Source organism: Pristiophorus japonicus, chromosome 21 (assembly GCF_044704955.1).
Source record: "Pristiophorus japonicus isolate sPriJap1 chromosome 21, sPriJap1.hap1, whole genome shotgun sequence".
Taxonomy (NCBI): domain Eukaryota; kingdom Metazoa; phylum Chordata; class Chondrichthyes; family Pristiophoridae; genus Pristiophorus; species Pristiophorus japonicus.
Genome location: NC_091997.1, coordinates 21,890,681 through 21,896,171, shown reverse-complemented (window position 1 = coordinate 21,896,171; position 5,491 = coordinate 21,890,681). Strand labels below are relative to the sequence as shown.

The 5,491-nt window shown below is 50.2% G+C and overlaps 1 pseudogene; it reads left to right on the top strand.

Moving 5' to 3' along the window:
* Nucleotides 1–1,965: 1,965 nt before the first annotated feature.
* Nucleotides 1,966–2,203, top strand: LOC139234231 (U2 spliceosomal RNA; annotated as a pseudogene).
* Nucleotides 2,204–5,491: the final 3,288 nt, after the last annotated feature.

Below are 5,491 nucleotides of genomic sequence, written 5' to 3'. Positions count from 1 at the left end.
GTTGGGCTGAACGACCTCCTCGACCGCCCGCTGCCTGGACCAGCCAGGCCCAGGAGCATAGCAGTTCCTTCAACTCTCAGGCTGATGCCTGAATCTGCCCTCTTCAGCCATCCCCTGCAAACAGTTACAGCTTACAGATTTTTTCAGTACTTCCCAGTTTAAATCTGGGTTTTTTGTTACAGTTAACGAAAAGAAGTTGTTTGCCTTCTGGTCTCTACCTCTGTGTGGCATTATTTTCTTTTTTGAAGTGCTTCTGAGCCCTTGGGACCCCGCTGCAATAGATAAATAAATAAATAGCAGCAAGTCGGTACCCCCACCCCCCACTCCCCCCCCCCCCGCCTGCTCCCGAGTCTGCTTCAAAGATCTATTAAGAGGTTCATTGCTCCCAGTTCTGCAGCTCTGTGGAGTGTCTGAATTTTTTTTTGTCCCTGCATCAAAGTCTGCATGAGCCCCTGATGTTTAGAGGGAACAGATCAACAGACCTCCTCTGAAAACTTGTTTCAGTCTCAACGATTACTTTATTGCCCAGTGCTCTGCACCATTCTGGAATGTTTATTTTACCCTGCTTGGGTTTCATGTTGCTGATTGCTTTGTGACATCTTAAATCATGAAATAAATTAGTTATGGTATCTGTATTCATGTTTGCATTAAAAAAAATTAAACATATTTTACCTCTTCCAAAGCAACCAAACAATTCATTGACTATATTTAAGGTGGAGATAGACAGATTTTTGAAAGATAAGGAAGTCAAGGGTTATGGGGAACGGGCAGGAAAGTGGAGTTGAGGGCAAGATCAAATCAGCCATGATCTTATTGAATGGCGGAGCAGGCTCGAGGGGCCTAATGGCCTGCTCCTGCTCATTTTTCTTATGTTCTTATTGTTATATGTGTAAACCTGTAAATACCTTGTTTAACCACCAGAGGGCTCATCCCCTGGAGTCCCAAGGGATCCCACAATCCCTCGGGAGCACCTGTACATAAGGAGGCCTCACAGGCTGGAGAGGCACTCTGGAGACCTGCAATAAAGGACTACGGTCACACATTACTTTGAACTTACAGTATCTGGTCAGATTATTTATTCAAGACATAACACTTATATTATTGCCAGTTCCACCACCAAACAACCTGACCACAGACCCATTCTAGCTCCATCTAACGAGGATCTTTCATCCCGCACCTCGCTCACAACCCCAACCCGAGGAGAAGAGAGAGGACCGCGGTTTTCCTTTCAGTGAAGTTTCTTACACTGTCAGAGGCCGGGAAATTCCTTGGGATCTGCTCCCGGTTCGCTGGCGTTACTTCGGCAGAAGTGCGGTGGAAACCCCGCCAGTGAAGTGGGGGCAGATTCAAGGAATTTCCCCGCCAGTGAGTTCTAATGATCCAATTGGACTGCATCTTAAAACCCGAAAAGTGTAAAGGAGCAGAATTAAAACAGCTGGAGTGACAAAACTGCGGAGTTGTTTTGGGTTACGCTCGCGAACTTACATGAGAGGTGGACACCGGAGGGACTGAAGTGCATCATTTCAACAGGGAACAACATTTTAATTTAATTTGACTTGTCAAGGTTCCCTTTAATGTTTATTAGTTATTTTGTGGGTTTTTCTGCCCTTACAGAAAGGGGCACTTGAATTAATGTTCTACCAAAATAGTTCTGGTTTGGGTTACCAGCTATATCTACATGCACGGGCCTGCCCACACTGCGATATGTCTGTGCAGCAGAGCTGGGTGGGGTGGCTTGACCCATCCACCTCCACGGAGGTGTGTGGGGTGGCTTGACCCATCCACCTCCATGGCACGAACCTGGTATTGCAGTACTTCCAGGAACGGTGCAGTGGCTCTAGGCCTTTTGGCTAAGAGCATTGGCGCAGAGTGATCCTTGGCATGTGCAAGGTGACCTCTGGCGTTTGTGATTTGACAAAGAATTGGAACGATTGGCTACGAATTAAAAAAAAATGTCTGTGCAGCAGAGCTTCTCGGCCTTTTGGCTAAGATCATGCGTAACTGACCTGACAGGGGAGTAACCATGACCCCAAAGTGGTTCTCCCTGGATCAGGAAGGTGGTTCTCCTATGCTTTTTGGAAATAGGAGGTGGGTGGGGTGGATTGACCCATCTACCTCCACGGAGGTGTGTGGGGGGCCTGACCCATCCACCTCCATGGCACGAACCTGGTATTGCAGTACTTCCAGGAACGGTGCAGTGGCTCTAGGCCTTTTGGCTAAGAGCATTGGCGCAGAGTGATCCTTGATGTGTTCAAGGTGACCTCTGGCGTTTGTGATTTGACAAAGAATTGGAAAGATTGGCAACGAATAAAAAAAAAATGTCCGTGCAGCAGAGCAGGTCTCCAGTCATCCTGGTTCAACCCCTACCACTGGATAAAGGCCTAGCTCTGTCAAGCCCGTGTGGTGGCTGATGTGCAATGGTCACCACACGTAAGAAAAATCTACGCACAGGCATCTTCCACCCTTTCAGCTGGAGGTCAAGACTGGAACATCAGGTCCTTCATTGAAACATCTGTGAACTCATGTGGAAGCAAGTCATCCTCGTTTGAGGGACCGCCTATGATGATGACACGAACAATAATTATAGAAAAATACTTTTTTTTTTAGAAGGAGACATGAATTTCGGAAGGGGGGGGGCGCGGGGTTCTGTCAAAATGGTTTGCAAACAACAAAAATAACTTGTATTTATATAGCGCCTTTAACATAGTGAAACGTCCCAAGGCATTTCAAAGGAGTATTGTGAGATAAAAATTTGACACCGAGCGACTTAAGTATAAATTAGCGCAGGTGAACAAAAGCTTGGTCAAAGAGGTATATTTTAAGGAGCATCTTGAAGGAGGAAAGAGAGGTTGCGAGGCGGAGAGGTTTGGACAGGGAGTTCCAGAGCTTGGGGCCTAGACAACAGAAGGCACGGTCACCAATGGTTGAGCGATTATAATCAGGGATGCTCAAAAGGGCAGAATTAGAGGAGCGCAGATCTCGGGGGGATTGTGGGGCTGGAGGAGATTACAGAGATAAAGAGGAGTGAGGCCATGGAGGGTCTTGTGTTTCTGCACCTTGTTACAAACTCACACGAGGCATGTATATATCAGACACGGTCACTCTGTGACCTTCACTTTATTCCCAGGACCAAGGAGTACTGACCCTGGGTGGGACCTCCCCTTTTATACCTGGAAACCCAGGTGAGGAGTGTCTCCCGCAAGCTCACCTCCTGTGGTCAGGGTGTGTATTTCAAGGGTACAAGTACAGTGTGCATGAGTTACAGTTACATAACTATTGTCATTGCAAGATGGTGAAATACATGTCATCACCTCCCCCCTTAAGTCTTTTAGTTTCAGAAGTTAAGTCTATCGGGTGGTCAACGCTCTCTCGTGGAGCGCCGCAGTTGTGGCTCTGGTGGCTGAGCCTCAGCACGTGTCTCTGTCACTTGAGGTGATTCCGGCCTGTCTGGGCTGGCCGCCGGGACTGTGCATGCTTAGGGCTATCTTTGTTGCTCGTACGCTGGCAGTGGTGTGGGTGCTATCTCATCATGCTCTTCTTCCGGTTCCTCCGTGTCTATGCTGAACCTTGTCTTTACTTGGTCCAGGTGTTTGCGGCATATCTGCCCATTGTTTAGTCTGACCACCATGACCCTGTTTCCATTTTTGTCAATTATGGTGCCCTCAAGCCATTTGAGTCCCAAAGCATGGTTAAGAATAAATACCAGGTCATCTATTTCTATACACCTCCCCCTTGAGCCTCGATCATGGAGCTCGGTTTGGGACTGGCGCTTGCCCTCAACAATGTCTGCCAGGTCTGGGTGAATGAGGGACAGCCGCGTCTTGAGCGTGTGTTTCATGAGGAGTTCGTTGGCGGGACTCCGGTGAGCAAGTGCGGCCAGGACCTGTAGGCCAGCAGGAGGCGCGATAGGCGGTACTGAAGGGAGGGTCCTTGAATGCGTAGCATGCCCTGCTTTATGACTTGGACCGCCCGTTCCGCCTGGCCATTGGAAGCCGGCTTGAACATCGCTGTCCGGACGTGCTTGATTCCATTGCTCGACATAAACTCCTGGAATTCATGGCTGGTGAAACACGGGCCATTGTCGCTGACCAGGATGTCCGGCAAGCCGTGGGTCGCGAAAACCGTATGCAGACTCTCCAGTGTGATGGATGTCGTGCACGAGTTCAATATGATGCACTCAATCCACTTCGAGCATACATCGAATACGATCAGGAACATTTTATCCATGAACGGACCCGCATAGTCTACGTGAATACGTGACCATGGCCTGGTGGGCCAGGTTCACGGGCTGAGTGGAGCCTCCCTGGGGGCATTGCCCAGCTGGGCACACATCGTGCACCTGCGAACCCAGCGTTCCAGGTCTGAGTCAATCCCTGGCCACCATACATGTGACCGGGCAATGGCCTTCATTAACACGATGCCAGAGTGCTCGCTGTGGAGTTCCCTGATGAACGCTTCCCTTTCTTTCTGGGGCATGACTACCCGGCTACCCCATAACAGGCAGTCGGCTTGGATGGAGAGTTCATCCATCCGTCTCTAAAACGGCCTGACTTCCTCAGGGCACGCCCTGTGTGCGGGCGCCCAATCCCCAGTCAGGACACATTTCTTTATCATGGATAGGAGGGGGTCCCTGTTGGTCCAGAGTTTGATCTGTCGGGCTGTGATGGGGGAGCCAGCAGTGTCAAAAGCCTCAACAGCTATGACCATCTCGGCACTCTGCTCCGACGCCCCCTTGGTGGTGGCCAGTGGGAGCCTGCTGAGTGCGTCAGGTGCCTGGCCGGTGCCGTATGGTGTAGTCATATGCAGCCAGTGTGAGGGCCCATCACTGTATGCGAGCTGACGCGTTAGCATTGACAGCCTTGCCGTCGGACAACAGGGATGTTAACAGCTTGTCCGTCTCTAGCTCGAACCGTCTACCGAAAAGGTACTGGTGCATCTTTTTAACACCGTACACACACGTGAGTGCCTCCTTCTCGACCATGCCGTATCCACGCTCTGCCTGGGAGAGCGACCTGGAGGCGTAAGCCACCGGTTGGAGTCGGCCGTCATCGTTACCCTGCTGCAATACACTCCCAACCCCGTAGGATGACTCATCGCATGTTAAAACCAGTTTTTTACAGGGGTCATACAAAGTCAACAGTTTGTTGGAACAAAGCAGGTTCCTCGCCTTGTTGAAAGCCCGTTCTTAACAATCCCCCCAAAACCATTCATAACCTTTACGGAGGAGCATGTGTAACGGCTCCAACAATGTGCTTAAGTTCGGCAGAAAGTTCCCAAAATAGTTCAAAAGTCCCAGGAATGATCGCAACTCCATGTTGCCAGGCCTGGGCGCCCGGCGAATCGCCTCAGTTTTTGATTCAGTGGGCCGGATCCCGTCTGCGGCAACCCTCCTGCCCAGGAACTCGACCTCTGGGGCCAAAAACACGCACTTGGCCTTTTTCAGCCACAAGCCTACCCGATCCAATCGGCGTAGCACCTCCTCCAGGTTGCG